This window comes from Hippichthys cyanospilos, chromosome 16 (genome assembly GCF_059441005.1).
Source record: "Hippichthys cyanospilos isolate Australia breed blue-spotted pipefish chromosome 16, RoL_Hcya_1.0, whole genome shotgun sequence".
Classification (NCBI taxonomy): domain Eukaryota; kingdom Metazoa; phylum Chordata; class Actinopteri; order Syngnathiformes; family Syngnathidae; genus Hippichthys; species Hippichthys cyanospilos.
In genome coordinates this window covers 9,066,095-9,084,034 of record NC_142384.1, presented here as the reverse complement: position 1 = coordinate 9,084,034, position 17,940 = coordinate 9,066,095, and the positions used below count along the sequence as shown (strand labels likewise).

Here is a 17,940-nt window from a genome sequence, read left to right as displayed (position 1 = left end):
TTCACACCAGAGGGTACTGTTTCCCTACACGTTGACAGCTAAATGAAGCCCACACTTCAATCGACTTAAACATTATTACTGAACTATTAATATACTTGTATTGCATTTCTGACAACATTTCTTTTCTTGCCTCCTACGGTTCTGCTTTGTGTGGAGATCGATGGTCATTGATGGTTGCAATGCAGGAAAAAGGAGCTGCTAAAGGTTATGCAAACGGAAGAAAAAGACGGATTCATCGATAAAAATAATCTTCAGTTGCTGCCCTAAACGTAACTGTTTTTACCGAATGTACTAGATTAAAATAAAATGATAAAAAAATAAAAAGTTTAAAATTTACTGTAACGGTATGCACAGTTTAAAAATGCAATCCTGTTATTTTTCTGCATTCAAAAATAAATGCCACAAATGGGCCTGTCGACTAATTATAAGCAGCTGGTCGTTGCCTGCTCTAATATGATTTATTTATAGTGGACTATTCACCCAGGATAAAAAGAGCTCGCACGTTTGTCACCCTTACGACGTGTCAACGGCGTAAGCGTAACAATTCATCATTCTGCCTTTATTTCCCGGTGAATCCTTAAAAAATAAAAGCGTTTGTGACAGGGGGCGCTCGTAAGTGCATAAATGTTTGCGTTATTACCTCCCGTTCTCCCGACGTTATGTAAAAAGAAGAATGAAAATTGGATGAGGGCTGTCAGAGCGTAAAGTGTTATTTATTGCGACGAAACAAGGACCTGGCTGGCTGTGCATGCTTTTACTGTGGTAACGTCTCTTAATGAGTGCCGTATACATACGCCGGCTCGTATTTACGTCAACACAAGCTCCATTTATCACAACTCTACTCTGCTGCAGCACTTAGGTAGATAGTATATGAAATATTCAACTAATTGGTGCTTCGCAATTTTTTACTTTATGTATTCAGCCAGCCATCCATCAATTACCTGTAAATACTCTAATTAAATAGTATTATACTGCAACAATATAGACTCAACAAAACTTTATTTACTTTGTTGTCCTGGAATTCAATAAAAACTATTATCTTGATGTTTTACTCTGTGAAATGATATGAAAATATTTTTTTTTCCCGATACTAGTACATGAGTCACTGATACCGATATCCCTTGTACTTTTGATGAGACAAAATTTCTATTCTAAAAACAATGAGATTGTTTTAAAGATCTACTGATTCAAATGGAGCATTTTTCTTACAATTCCAAGAAAATAATGACAATTTTCTGTTCTTTTAAATTGTCATTTCTAGTTTGCGTTTGTTAAAGTGCTGCAAGAGAGCTGACGTTACCAGTATCATCTGCCATTGAAAGTACTGATACCTTGAAATAAGGCCAGGTAAAGGTCTGATGAACGATATTGGTTTCAGTATCAGTATGCATCCACCCCTAACGAACAGTGCAAGACAAAGACAAGGAATTGTCCAATTTTCACACTGTCATTCATAATACCATATTTTTCGGACTATAAAACACCGGACACACGCAGTCACACCTAAGGACAATTCAGTATGTCCAATACACACGCCATGCATGTTTTTGGATTGTAGGAGGAAGCCGGAAAGCCTGGAGAGAACCCACACAGGCTCAGGGAGAACATGCAAACTCCACACAGGCGGCTGGAGCGAGGTAGATTTGACCTCTGGTCCCTTTAATTTTGAGGCGGACGTGCTATTCACTGCGCTACCAAGCCGCCAAATTTAAAATCAATACTTCAAAAGTGTCTTCTTCTCTCCCTCTGTTCACTGGGAGATTGCCCCTGGTGGTTAGTTTAAAAAACTGCAGATAGTACTAAGGATTCTAAGTTACAGGGATCAAAGCGTGATGGTATTATGGTCCAAAATTTACAGTACTTTATTGTTGTAGGCACTAAGTGACCCCCCCCCCCAAAAAAAAATGTCATTCCTTATACATTTGAAATATACAAATAAATAAAACATCAGCTGATTAATTAGTTATCAAAATGTTATCCTGCCTAACACTGGATACAGCTTAAAATGGGTCCTAATTATTACTAATTAATAAAATAAACTTGGGAAATGATGAATTCCCTTTGTTTTATTGCTTGATTGAATAATATATGTGTATAAGATCACATAAATGTACAAAATAACAACTTTATATCATTATAAAAAAAAAAAAATTACACTCAAGGGGACTGCTGTCTATATACATACATGAAAAGCCAAACTGTGCTTAAGCATGTGAAGCATGCCCCCTTTTACACACATGGGCACCGTTCCCATGACACCACGTGTCGTTAACTACTCATTTAATTCCATTTTTTTACCGGCAAATGACAGCGCTCGTCGCCACCTAATGGCCTTGTGTCATGCTCGCGGCTGACTGGGAAAAAAAAAAAAACCCTGAAAAAAATCCATCGTATCTGCTCAACTAATTAACAGGAAGGAGAGACCCCCGTCACATTCCCAGCATAACAACGAAGCCCGGCGGCATGAATTAGCAGTGAGAACCTCGCTCGAAGGGGCAAAACGACCACTTTAGAGGGCCAGTCGTCCATTTTAAAGAAACTTCTCAATGCCGGGAGAGAAAGCGACTAATGAGTCGTCTCCAGCTTGAAGAGTCCAACCCCTGCCAGCTTAGGTCAGGCCCGCTGGACCGGTCACTCCAACTATAGCGGGTAAAAACTATCTTGAGTTGTGTGAGGAGCGAGTCCCAACCGGGGTGCCAGGACACATTCATATGCAGTGAGAGATCATCAAGGATATCACAGAAGAATATCCAGTTTCACTTCAGTGCCATGGAAGAGAATTCTCTTCTTGTAAAGCACTTACGTTGTGGACCAATGACGCGAATTCTCGTCAAATACGTTTTGTTTGTTTTTTTTTTTTTTTGTTTTATAAAGGGGTAGCTGACACCCTTGACTAGTGTTTATTTTAATACAGTATTAAGCCAATTGAGTACTGTAGTGATAACTTCGATCATTAGATGGCAGTGTTGCTCATGTTGTGGAAGAAAGCCATACATATATGACCTACTTGTAATTCTAAGTAAGGAATGGAAATCAATCTTTCATATGATACCACCCATGTTTACACAGACATAGCACACAATATTTAGTCGGCCTTGAAAGATGAGTGAAAATGCTAAATATCGACTGGCACTCGGAGTTGTCTTTTCCGATGAGGGTTAGGGTTAATTTGTCCAAAATGTATTCTTTGCTCTTTGTTCATCTATTTATACCAGTGATACATAGTGACAATCAAGTGCTATACTTTGGGTTATTAATAAAATTATATTTAAAAAAAATTATATATATATATATATATATATATATATATATGTTAAATTAATTAAATTGTGAAAGCATTCATGACTCGTTTAATATATTTTAACAAAAATGTAATACTTTTGCTAATGAAGCAATGAAGCCAGCAAAGCGAATGCTGTTTTTGACTCAATAACTGGCATCAACCTTTTGGTGGGAAATTGGATTTTTTTCTTTTTTCCTGCAAACATTTGGATAAATGTTTGACTCCAAAAAGTTTGAGAACAGCTGCATTAGTTCACAGAAGATAGAATTAAGGTTAGCAAACACTCTGTGAATTAATCTATACTCTGACTGTTATTATTTTAATTATAAAAAGGGTGATTATGAAGAAAGAAACAAAAATAGGAGAATCAAGGTCAGTTGACAGTTTGAAAGTCTGTTGGCAGTAAGTGCCCGATTCACAGAGCATATCCATACATTCGAGACAGAGGCTCTCCATGCTTCGCTTTTTTAAGTACAATTAATATTATTAATAGAGGTTAAAATGACAGTACAACTACAATATGTATATACATAAGGTATATATACATATGTATACATATGGTTTTTTTTCTCGCGATTTTTCGGCGAGGATGCAGAATCTTCTGACCTAACGAGCGTTTTAAAAAGCTCATTTTAGCCTAGCTGTAAAAGAGAAGTAAAGAAGAAGAAGACCCCGAAGAAACGTTCCCGAGGGAAATGTCGGCTGTGACTCGAAGGCAAGCTGTTTAAGTCCACAGCTATAATTATGATGTAAGGAAACACGGCAATGAATAAAACATAGCATGGAGGGGCCTTGACTGTGTGAAGTTTGCAGAGGCCTTAAAAGTCTCTTTTCATGCATTTTTAATTAGCGGCTTAAAAAAAAAAAAAAAAAAAGGATGTAAAAGCAAAACAGAGTTCACGTGGCGTCCAATGCCAAAAGTAACCGGAATAAAATCAAAGAAGTACTTATATTTTATAATAAAGTCAGAATATTATGAGGAAAGAGATCTGTCATTTTGTAAATTTATTACAAGATGGTTAAAAACAAGATATTTTTTGTCAGAATTGTACAAGAAAAAAAGGAGTGAAGAAGAGTCTAATTTCATGAATACAGGTAGTTGTAAAACAGTTTTTCCTTGCCCACATGTTAGCGCATTATGGTAATTTAATTGCTCTTTTTTGTCAGTACTGTATAACAGATTGCATATACAATACATAAATAGCAATCTGCTACTAATTTTAACAGGTTCTTTCTCTATCCAAAATATCTTGACTAGATTTTAAAAACAAATTTATTTTACTTGAATGTGAAGGCAATTTGTAGCGAGGGAAGAGCAATGATGCTTCGGCGCCTCTTTTATTTTCATGTAAGCTCGTGTGTGTCCGTAATGAATCACAGTTAAGAGCAGGCTGTGGTGTAAGCTTGCACTTTATTAAACAGCCTCATTGCCAGCGCAAGAATATCATAAATTATCTCCATCTTTTTTTTCTTAAATCTTCCCTGTAGGAAGCACAGGAGAACAACAAGAATCAAGCAGAAACCAAAATGAAATAAAATATGAATGCGACGCTTTTACGCTTCTGTGTGTTAATTTTTTTGTGGCTAAAAGCAAAAATTCAATCATGTTTGAGGTTTAGACAACAATAAACATTTTATTCCATTTTATAAAGTCAGTTGAATCAGCTTGTTCCCAGCCTGACAACAAATTCAAGAACATACTGATGAATCCGATTAGTGCGTCAAATCTTCAACAAATTTGTTTTTGAACCGTGTTATAGTCAATTTTTTAATGGATAAAGTTCTAATGATAATAAAAGAACTTGTGATTTAATGTAAAACGATTAAATTCATGAAAACAGGCATAGTAATAAATAAATGTTATAATTTTTCAAGTATAAAGTCAATACAATGGGGGGAAAACATTATTTAATTAGCTAGCCAGCGGTTTAGTTTGTTAGCTACTTATCAAGACTAAGCCTTGTTTTCTTTTTCTGATAGATAATAGAATACCATGGAATACCTTCCTTAAAAATGAACAATAAATTAAATAATACAATGACAGAATGTCATGTATGTGCTGCCATTTATGGGTCGTGTGTTACTTTGCTATCTATATAGCAGGTTCATAAGCTAAGTCATTGCTAGCAGGACTACAAAATCACATTTTTAGATAATTCATCCTTTTTTGGAGAGGTTACGGCCCACGGTTAGTTAGGTCGACAGTTGTTAATAGGTTTGAGAACATGCAGAGATAATTTTGTTGTTGGCAGTTTGGCTAGCTTGTGTGTGAATTAGCTTTCGATCAGGCAGGCCTCGACATGAGTTAGTGGGTTTGTTAGCTATGTGGCTTGCAAGGATGACAGGGCAAAAGCACATTTAATTGAGCGTGAAGGCTGCATTTTTTTTTTCAATTATTATGCATGGGCCATTTGTTCAGTAGTTTAACACCATTTTTCCAACATTTGCGTTTTACACGGCTTGACCGCTCAGAACAAATTAGCATGTTTCACATTGTCGGGCGTGTGAAACCATTTGCTGCCACCAGCTGCCCGTCGCTGTTCACAACCGTGGTGCAAGCATGGAGGCAGTCCTTTATGCCACTATGCTTCACATATTACACACACAAAAAATGAAGCGTGTTTGTCACGGTTCTTGATTAAACAAGCTGACAGGTGGCACTCTCCGATGGTTGTGGATGGTCAAGACCAGCAAGGCCTTCACCGACTGCTTTACATTTCAGCATCTCCTGTATTGCCATCCCCAGGGAACACAATCATAAATATTTCAAGAAAAATATTAATTTTTAAAGGAACAAAGTTGGCACTTTTGGGAAATTTGTTGCAATAACACAAACAAAAAAGTTGGATTTTTTTCCCTCAAATAAAATCCCCATATCACCGTAGTCTTTAGGTTTCCAGAAATATGAAAGATGCCAAAGTAAGTGAGATGTAGCATCTTTGAGAACTTCCTGCGAGCGCATCATTTCCCGTCTCAACACACCGAACGGCTCTGTAATTAATCCCCATTTAGTCACAGGAGGCGGCTACGGGAAGGGGGGAACCGTAACTCAGCTGATGGATCTTCTGTCAGCTCGCACAGCCACCGTGTCGATTTAATAAAGAAGGAAAGAGTTGCGGCGGTCAACGTGGGCTTGTCACAGAGAGGCTTTACACATGATTTATAGTATTTTGGGAGATATTCAAAACCCTATGAATTTGGGAATACAAAGACACCATCCTCGCTCACACAGTGATTATAAAGGGCCCAAAATGGTCCACAGGACCACATAACCTATTGGTCCGGGTCACATTTGAAAAAATAACGGATCCGTGTCATTCACACTGCAATTAAAAAATGAAATACAGGAAAACAAAACAGACTTGGTTTCCACACTGCAAACAGTCCAATAAACCCGCTAATCAGCTGGATAACAATGAACTGATCATCCTGCCAGCTAACTACCTATTAACAAATAAAACTAACCAACCAACTAACTAATTAACTGTTTATGATACAACAAAATAACTAATAGACTAGCTAGACAGCTAAGTAGCTAGCCAACAAACTAACAAATAACCAAATTAGATTGTTCGCTAGCAGGCTAACTAAATTATAGACTACCTGATCAATAACAAACAGGTAATCATGGTGACATTCCTCCTTATTCCTTCTTGGAGTCATACTTATTTGTTAAAATGAATATTATATTCATTCTTTTGTTTGCGTGAGCTAATAAGCTGCTAATACTTGAACGACAAATCCAGAAGTGATTTTGTCAAACAAAATCCTAAACGAGGGTAATAGAAAATATGACTCAGGGGAGCCAAGCAGGCTAGTTCAAAGCGGTTAATGTTTAATTGCGGCTATTTATTTACACAAGTGTGTCAGGGAGAGCACAAAGGGCTAAAAGATTACCGTTAGCATGCTAATGAGCTCCCGAGCGCGAGGAGTGCAAATGAATGTTAATCAGGGCGTGACTATAAACGCTGTGAAATGACTTTAAACGATTTGCACATTTTAAATGTGGTTGCTGCAGCCCTACATAAATCTGGGGAAATTCAATAACTACAGGCTGCTTTTGGTATTCAGTACAATTTTAACCAGAAAAGGTCAAAAGAGCTAATGAAACAGCTTGCAAGAATCAGGCTTTAATTTGCATTAGTTAGCTTAAAATTCACAATCTACATAGTCTTAATTCAAATGTATGCAATATAAAACAAAACCCCAATTTTCTCACTTGCACACAGTAAGTAGTACCCCCCCCCCCTTGCAAAAAGCCCCATTTGTTAACCAAGTCAACTGAGCAAGTCCAAAGTCCTAAGGTTGGCGATTATAGTGTGACTCCAGTCAAGTCCTGTCACTCAAGATGTGTCATGTGACTGGACCCCCTGCCACCAGTCCAAGTCTTGACACTCAGCTTCCGTACATACAAAGATTAGCAGATTGTCAATCAAGCAAAGCTTATCATCTGTAGGAAAAAATGACAATGTCACTCTGCAGGCTATTGTGAACATCAAAAAGCTACTTCATGCTTTGTATTTAATTATTAATAAAACACGATGAAGATGATCCGCTTGGACACATCAGCTCAAAGGGATGAGCTGCTCTCTGCCAACTGCTCATGTCTTGTAATTAGACCGAAACTTTTGATGAAGCAAAAATCAATTAAAATATAAAGAGGGTCTGCTTTTATTAAAAACATGATAATAAAAAATAGTTATTAGTAAAGCTGGAACCACCCTGATGCCAGTTTTCCTCAGCAACATGTCATTTGATAATTCGCACACAGTGACTATGAAAAAAGATCATTATCACTAAAAATTTTATGAGTATACCCAAAATCTTATGCTTTTTTCACATTAACGAAATAAAACCTGCAATAAAAAAACAACTTTCAGCAAATGGTAGCTCTATTTGTTACAGGGTATATACTGCTTACAGATAAGACTTAAACTGAAAAAATGAACTTAAAGTGTGTCAAAGTGCCTGCAAAAAAATGTTAATCCTGATTTAAACTAGAAACATTTTTGACCAATCGAACTGTTTGATGCTGAAAATATTAAGTCAGTAGTAATAAATGTAAAAAGATCTGGAACATTAACACAGGCGCACCATATATTAAATATTTTAACGTGAAGAAAAAGATGTAAAACATAGTGCTAATTTTTTTCTAAATAACAATAATCATTAATTTGATTGAGAAAGTAATATTGACCGCAATTCCCGCACAGACTTTAACAATGAGAGTGCCATTGCACCACCTGGTGCCTTGGAAGTGCACAGCCAAAGAAAAGCTACCCCTGCTATTTGAGAAAGACAAGCTTAGAATGTTGTAGCACCACAACATTTTCATCACTGCATGTGGGCTCTATTCGGCATTTGTGTCCCTACCACATGAAACTCCAAAAAGTAAACTTGGCGAGGTCAGAGCTTGACCTAGGTCCTGATTTTTATTCGCTATGTAGAGTAATACACCAAATGCCATTGAGATGTGTCGAATAGGTGCCAATGGTGCAAAACCCTGAATCCGCTAAGATTATTGAAATCGTTTCGATCTCCGTCCTCAGAATCCACCGGATCGGCCTCATGTTCGTGCACTGCGGCGGTCACGCAACGTTTGAGGGAATCAGCAGTGTTTGAAAATGAACAGCTTTCAGCAGCAGCTCAAAAGCATAAGCGCCGTCGTTCCCCATCTCTGGAGACACGTTGATCTGCGGCGTTCAAAGAACATTCCGGCTTCGGGGAGCGCTCAGAAGCCTTTCAAACAACCTGCCCGACGTGTGCTTGTAATATCAATGCTGGGAAATAAAGTCACTTTTGGAGCGGACGATGCTCTTATCTAGCTCTTGTTTGCAGGTCAAAGACCTGGTCATGTCAGGGGTTAAACTGACCCATTTAAAAACTCGAAAAATTATCATAAATCTTGGTATATACACACATACACACACACACACACACACATATTATATATATATTATATATATATATACATATATATATATACACACACACACACACACACACACACACACACATACAGTACATATCAAATTTCATTCAATTTTCGCGTATATATATTTTTAGTATTATGTTTTTCAAACACTTTGAGCACAGCCATTGATTCACATCTTTTCAATTCTATTTCATAATTGTTTCATAAATTGACACCTTAGATACACATTTGTTTTACCGGTGGATTGCCCCCTAGTGACTAGAAAAAAAAAAAAATTGCAAATATGCCACACTGGACTATAAACCTCCGGGCTCAAATCATGAGAAAAAAAAATGTCACAGATGGTGGAACGATACAGCTGCCTGACTTTGGTGCAGGCAGCGTGGGTTCCGTTTCAAATGTGAAAGACCAACATTTGAGAGTATTTAATGGTTTTATAATTATTGAAGAAGCAGTGCAATCAATGAAAGGCGATGAGCATTGTAATGTAAATGACCGCCGGGGCCACACATAACATTAGTACAAAACGACTCACTGAAACCAATTAAAGTGCATTTTGCATGCACATGGAAAAAAAACTATTATCACAATCCCAATTATGTATGTGCTGTTCGGGTAATTATTGCTCATTATTGTGAGTGGCTGCTGCGGGCAAAGGGAGCGGTAAACTATAACACAGCTCATTAGGCGCAATGACAGCAAGGAGATTTACTGTTTACTAGCCTTTGCTCTTTGAGATGTCTCGCTACAATGTCTATTGTGTGGTAAATACCAGGGCACAATGCTCATTTTCAATATGTCATTTTTAAATGATTCTACTGTTCCTGGTGTAGGGCCATTTTGCATAATTCAGCCAGATCACCTTAACATCATCTCATCACGAGTAACCCAACCGATTACTGGATTTTAAAATCAACCAACAACTAATTAAACAAGTTGATTATTTTGGATACTTGATTAATCGTTGATTAACAGTTAACCATCCACACCCTCAGAATTTCACCTTCTCAATAGTAAATATTCTCAGATGTTTTTTTAATGTTTATTCCTTTATTAAAGCAGACCATCAGCATTGAATGGAGATGTTTACAAATGTCTGCTGTGACCAATAATCAAAATTTTAACTATACTTATGACAGTTTTTTGACCAAATTTAAAACAATGTCCCATGTTTGAATGCAGGGGTAGGAATTAAAACTTTTAATAATCTAATTCATTGTCTTCCTGAACAGCTCTTGTGTTAACAATGGCATAGCAAAAAATAACATTCATGATATACATAGTTTAGAAATATAATTATTGTATTTGGGGACTGCATGCAGTCAAAAAGTATTATTAAAATATTGCATCAACATGTGAGTAACATGCCTGCTTGAAAGCCTTCCAGGTTATTGGTGGAGCTTGCACCCTGGCGGCTAGTAAAAAAAAAAATGCAGCTATTCTGCGCTGGACTATAAACAGCAGGTTTCAAAGCATTAAAAAAAAAAAAATGAAAAAAATAGTGATTTATAGTCCTAAATTGATGGTATTTAATTATTGTTTTTTTTGACACATTATTTGTATTTTTTGAAGGGCGATAACACTGTCAAGAGCAAAGAGAATGCAAATTATTATTTTCTTAAGATGGATAATTGAAACTTTGTTTAGTTTGTTTGGAATAAAGGCCGGATTAACGTTATGTTTGTACCTCCCATAAAAGGTTATCTTACCAACATAACTCTGACTTGATACTTGAGACTCTTCAATATTTCACATTTTTTCCCCCCTTGATATTAATACAACAGAATCTAAATCAAACATCAAAACAAAGACCTTTTTGACCAAAGACAGCCTCCATAGTCAACGCTCTTTTCGGATGCCGCTCAGGTTTTTCCGTGCGAGTCTCTACGTGACCTTTGCCATGATGAACCACGCGGGGCTGAAATTCTGACATATCGTTCCGTCTCGGGAGCGTTGGTCGAAGATGCGGCACGGCGCAGGAACGCATGACAGAGTTTGGGGGGGTCTTGGGGGGGGGGATTGGAAAGGCCACTGTGGGTTTTCAGAACATTTAACAAGAACCGGTGTGTTGGCTGAGCCCCATGAATCATCTCCTTTCACCCCGATTGCGCACCTTTATTTTCTTTAATGTCTTCTTAGCTGGGAGGAAGAGTAACAGATTTTTTTTCTATCAACTTCTGGCTCGGATTTAATGTTTCTTGTCAGCGCTTAATGTGACAATGTTAAGGTCTGCTAGAGATTCACCTTTTTCCATCATGTTCACATTATTGTCAATATTCAAACCGCTGTATGCAAAATTCCAAAAGACTATTAAGATGTCTGCTACATTTGTATTGCAGAACCATTTCCCCCCATGGGAAATAACTATCTCTTCATGAGTTCCTGGTTCAAGACCATTTACCATATGAATGTTTAGCAAAACTTTTGTTTTTATACTTACAATTGTACTAGCGTACTGTTCCTTGGGAACAGTGAAAAAAAAAATCATGCACACCCACAAAGATTTTTATTGATAGCAATCCTTGAATTTTTTTGGCAAATAATAGAGATTAGGTTTCCCTCATTGTTGTGGTGTGAAAAATAACTATCCACAATGTAAGGGAAATACAAAACTAAAATAAAGTAAAACTACTAACCAGTTAATGACAACAGACTGTTACATGTTAAATGTGTTGAGAGGGAGTTTTTCCCAAGATGAATCAACATTGCATATTCTTAACTCTGCTTTTTTTCCAAGTATTTGACTAATGGAAGGTCTAAAAACAGCTGGTACGAAACTAATCACGTAATTAATTACTTTAGTACTTAAGTAAATGATTAATTCATTAATTAAGGTAATCGATTAGTTGAATCATCTATTACTTCATGTAATATTTATTTATTTATTACATCACGTAATTAAATACTTTTATTACTCAACGTAATCATTTGTTTACTCCAAAGTAATTTATTACTTTTGTACCTAAAGTAAACAATTACTTTAGTACGTAATTAAATAAACCCATTTTGTAAAACTCTCATTTAGCCAAAGTTGAAAAATAACAATTGTAAAAAATATAAATAAGCATCTTGGTTTGAATGTCTTGACTCTTAAAAAATAGTAAAAATATCTCTTTGGGATTCAATGAGGTAAAAATGGTGAAATAAATATAAATACAACGAAAAAAAAATACTCACCATGTGTTAGCAGTGATGGACGGTCAGCATTTTGGGAAGTGGCTTGTTGAAGGCAAATCAACTTTACAATTTGTTATCTGTTAAACAAATGTGAGAACATTTTAAAACCGCGACAACTTAAAAATACAACTACTCACCCTTTGATGAAAAAAAGCGTATACGTCTATTTGTGCTTGATAATTCAGTTTATATTTTAGTTGACTGTCCAGCACTTTTGTCAGTCCTTTGAGGTTGTTTTTTAAAATGTGCTTTATAAATAAACGTCGACTTGACATGACATGATGGACGGAAAGTTCAAAGTGAGTGTATAGAGTCCATTCTATCCAAAAAAGGCGCAGTAGTGAGCAAAGACTTGAAAAGAAGTTGAATTCCGAGTTCGATGCCACTGGCAAACTCCGTGTACCTACTATTATGTCGGGAACCACTCACCTTCGAAACTCATCGGCGAAAACCTTGAATTGACTTTATCAAAGCAAAGCGAATCCAGCAAGAAAACAAACTTCAGGCAGCTCTTCAAAAGCCCTCCAGAACTTTTCTCCAAGCGCAGCTTGATTTATCTTTCTTTCTCTGGAGTACTTTTAGCGATGAAAATGACGAGCTATAAAAGCCGAGCCGTTGGCCTGGCCCAATGAATTCTTTTCTTTCATCCCAATGAGTGGCAACAAATTCATACTTTGATTCATCCTTTTCAGTATTCACAGTACAATAGTGCTGATTGAAAACAAACATAAAGCTGGAAGCAGAAATGAACAGACCATGGTCTATTTGTCTTGTATATGTAGCAACTGTTTCAAAACAAACCAGGACACACTTGTAGCACATCCTTCCTGAGACCCAGCCTATTCATTTGCGTCCACTAGAATGGACATTTGTTTTTGGTCTATTTCTTTTGACTCATTCAAAGTGCTTAGTAGAGGACATACTGGCCTTTCCAATAATGTGTTTATATGCAATGAACTTCATCCTGAGACAAAATTGACACAGCAGTGGACACAAATGAATAGCGTGACTATCCTGAGGATACATTTTTGGCCAATAAGCTAGTAAACAGAACATATATGGCTCGTTCATGAAGAGACTGAACAGGAGTGTGAGACATACAGTATTTTTCATATTCATAAACATGTATATTTTTTTAGTATATTTTTTAAATCTCATTTCACTTTAAATTATGTGCACTCAATAAAAAACAAAATGATATTAGCAATATGATATTAGCGATATTATCCATAAATAAACCTGTGGACGAACAACATTTAAGCATTCAACAAGTGTCTTAATTGTTTGAATAAGCAGCTGAGATAACATACAAGGAGCTCCTTAAACATCGCACAGGGGAAGTAATATTGCAAAAGCAATTTGCTGTTCATATTATTTAAGTAATATGAACATTTTAACAGGCTTTTAAAAAAGCGGACGGGTGTCGCTAATCATGCTGAGGGAAAAGTTAGCTCACACCAGGACAAGCATTTTACTCACCCGTTGTCACGATGCAAGCTTCGAACAAACATGTTGCGTGGTAGTGGTAGAAAACTCCATCATTTAGAGATGGGTTGGTGAAGCCTTGTGAAACTTCATTGGTTTCAGCCATATTGGTTAGCGTCAACGCCTCAAATACTTATAAAATAACCTCACTAGTGACATCTAACGGTCACGTCGTGTCATAGCAGCTACAATTACCCACATGGTTCACTTCACGCTACGTTGGTCACGTGGGGGTCGTCAAACATGGTTGTTCAGGTGGGGTGTTTACACGCACTAATAAAAATATGTTTATAGGGCTTGATAAAGCCAAAATGTATGAAATGTAAAATTCATGAGCATTTAAAAAGTGTGTGTCCAAACGGGACCAACACAGTGTTTGAGTGTGTGTGTGTGTGTGTTTTATTTATTTTTTTTGCCACACAACGTGTCAAGTTAAGACGAAAATGTCAACCCAACTTTTTAAAAGAAATCAATATATAAATAAATTATATATATTGCATACTTTTTCTGCTTTTCAGTCACTTTTAGTATTACTGTATTAGGCATATTAACTTTTTTTTTATTTTTTTAGAAAGTAATGTCATGATTTTTTCTGGGCCTATATGTTCATGAAGCTATACACTCATATAAAAATGAAAAATTAAATATATTGTCGCGGACGTTGAAGCCCCCCAAAAGACTCTTGTTTTGTCAGAAGAAAAATAATTTAAAAAAAATCCTGAATGATTGAAGGCTGCGTTGGGATCCCTGAGTTGCTCCACCGCCAAAACTGCACTGTCTTTAAAATGTTATGAAATACTTTATTGTAATCATCCTTGACACCGCTGGAGCTCACTGGAAGTCCCAGCTATGTCAGCAGACATTAATAATCCGCTTACATTTCAAGCAAAGCGCTGCTCAGCTTGTCATGCGTTTCTCTCACATCCTTTTGTTGCTGTCGAGTCGTCTCTGCCGAGCGCATGACAGAACAGGACTTTTCTTTCTTGCTGTCTTTTCTTCTTTGGCTTGTTTTTTTGCTGCCGTTTGAAGTATGCCAAGTTGTCGGAAATGTAATGAGTTCAAACAAGGGGTGAGTTTGCTCTAATTCAGTAAGAACCATAGGAATCAGGGATAAGGCTCTCAGCATGTTTCATATGATATATAGCAGTTTTTTTTCCAACCTCCTTTGAGCCAAGGCACACTTTTTGCTTTGGAAAAAAATCTTGAGGCACAGCACCAGCTGAAATTTTTAAAATTTGACACTGTAGCCTATATTAACAAAAAAAAAAGGCATGCTATTCAACTGCAATCAAATAAACAATGTTTAACACCTCTTAAGCTCTTGTAGAATATTTATTACAATATTATGCTGCAACACACTACTCTCACAGCTGACAACGGCACATTATGTTTAAAATTTTTTTGATAATCTCCCATGGCACTCCTGATTATATCTCATGGAATACGATAGTCCCGACGTAGTGGTTGAAAAACACTGAAATAGCATTATCATTGCTGTTTTCATGGTTTAAAAAAGTGTCAGGGAGCAATCTGTACAATTTCTTGGCTACAGAACCTTTTTACCTCAGGAAAATATATATATTTTTTTTTAAAGTTATTTGTCAACAATTGGAACTAAGGCTAGCAAATAGAAGCAGCGATGGTAACACATGACATGAAGTTAGCAACATTTCCGCTCGCCAGGCATATTTATCATCTCTTTTAGATCTACAACTTTAACATTCTAAAAAATACATTTTAATGTTACAGTAAGACCCCATCACACAGGAGTCACGCTACTAATGAAGCAGCCGTGGCTAAAGCTAATGCTAGCTCAGTATTGCTATCATGGTTCATCGATTATTTATCATGGACATTCCAAGCATTGGATCTCATTTGTTTATATTTCATTGTGGCTTTCAAACATTAATAATTAGGGATGAGACGAGATTATGTACAACAAAATATCCCAACATTAAGACGCCATAAGATTTCTTGTCCCTGCAGGGGACTTGTTGGGCTAAAAGTGCAAGAAAATATGCAGCAGAATGATCCGCATGACAATAAAACACGACACCAAACTTCAAAATGAACAGTACTTTACCAAATAATGAATGCACACAAATGAGTCTGTTTAAAAACACTTGGAAGGATTTAAATCGCTTGAATCTAGTAAGATTCTCTAACTCTGTTATAGAGGAGTGTTGTTTGTATGCTGTAGTCCATTTACTGCCACCTATAGTACAGGAGAATATCATCTGACTGCGGGGGAAAGCTGCTCCGAGTATAAAGTGCTGCAAACCAAACTAGATTTTTGCTGCAGGCTTGTTTTGCAATGCAAATGTAGAAAAAAAACATTTGGGGAAGTAAGAAAGAGCGGAAGGCTTCAATTTGTGGATTTTTTTTTCACAGTGGGGTGTGTTTTAACACACGCAGGTTTCGTTGAAGATGAGCTTTACTGTATGTTTATATTTGCATGCTAAATTATTCATTTTCTTGCGGTGAAAACTGTGAACAAAAAAAAGTAAAATTTTGCCCAAATCTCATTTTTGCAGACTCAATTTCATGAGACATCTCATCCTGTGGGATTTGTGTCTCGTCCCATCCCGAGTAATAATATCACAAGGAAGTCGTAAAACATGAATATGCTAATTCTGAGGTCAACGCTGACAGACAGCGACACCGGCTGAATTGAGCCCATTTTCTCTGGAAGGAGAAGAAAAAGAAAAAATCATAATGGAAACGCTAAACCTGGGTGGGCGCCATGACAAGTTGGACTATCATCTCGCTGATCGCCTTTCCTTGGAGCCGCCATCTCACGGGCTCTGCATTTCTCATTGCTTTCACTTGGAATGTAGCGCACAGCTCTTACTTGTGCAGTTGCACGCAAATGCATGACAAACTGAGGCCCGCATTAATAAGCAAATGAACACGAGATAGGATATAAGAAGATTTCCTGGAAATTGTTGTGCCGAGCAGGTTTTTATCACTTGTCAAATGGAAAGTATCACATCACCCAAACTTTGTGAGTGTAATGTCATAAAGCCTCCAGCTTTCAGAGGTTGGCAGGGAGGGGGAAAAAAATATAATTAACCGAAGCGAGATAAAGTTGCCAAACGCGAGGCGTCTGCCGTTGACGGCTGGGCCAGATGCAGACGCCTAAACACGATTGACCTGTCAATCAAAATTTCAAAGGAGGAAAATCATAAACAGCAGTCCGAATGTGAGTTAAAGTTGATCACTTTTGACTTTGTGATTGATATGTTTAGTGGTAGTATGATTAAAATTCATAAAAACAAACAAGCCGGCCCATCATGTGTCAGATGCTTAAAATTAGTGGACACGAAACCCTGAGAGTCTGGCGAAAAAAATTAAATTTCTTCTTGCATTAAAGATGATCTCCAAGAGTGTAAAAATTAGATCAAAAGTAACAAGAACATGAATCGTTTTTGACTACGCGTCTGATCCATAGAGTTCCAAGCACGAGTCTCTAATTGTCTGCAAAAATTGCTTGCTTTTGTTGCAGGACTTCTTCTAAGGATGTGGACAAATTGAAAAGTGCAGGTGACAGGTATTGATCTGAACTTTGACATCAAATTCCTTATTCATCGTGTGTCAGACGCTTGAAATCAATCCTGTTCTTACACTGACATTGGACAATAAAGCCAGAGAGTGTGTGTGTGTGGGGGACAACATCTGGATTATTGCTTTGACAGTTGCCCAGAAGAGTCTGAAATGTATGGACTCTTTTTCACTACCGTGACCATCTGTCGTCAAATATCCAACATCAATAGATTTCGGAACCCTTTGACTGTTGAGATACCTCTAAGTTAAAAAAGTTGAAAAGTATATAGTTGAAAATATGTTGAAAACCGACAAAAAAGTATGTAATATACCAGGGGTGCTCGATGTGTCGCCAGCAGACAAAAATGAAAAAATGAACAGTTTGAACTTGATTTTGTTATGTCCTGTAGGGATTCTGTGGGTTGTTATCTGGGTTTTCTTTTCTTTTCTGTTTTGGGCTTTTGTTGTTGTTGTTGTTTTTTTTTTTTAATTGTCTTTCCGAGTTCATGTTTTGTTC

At 37.0% G+C, this 17,940-nt stretch overlaps 1 long non-coding RNA gene across 1 annotated transcript in view; it reads right to left on the bottom strand.

Moving 5' to 3' along the window:
• LOC148410446 (uncharacterized) overlaps positions 1 to 13,996 on the bottom strand; it is a 28,180-nt gene extending 14,184 nt beyond the window's left edge. Inside the window, exons 1-2 of the long non-coding RNA XR_015868223.1 lie at positions 13,875 to 13,996; positions 12,396 to 12,472 (exon numbers count right to left, since the gene is read on the bottom strand). This is a non-coding gene — a long non-coding RNA (uncharacterized LOC148410446). The remainder of the gene's footprint in view (positions 1 to 12,395; positions 12,473 to 13,874) is intronic.
• Positions 13,997 to 17,940: the final 3,944 nt, after the last annotated feature.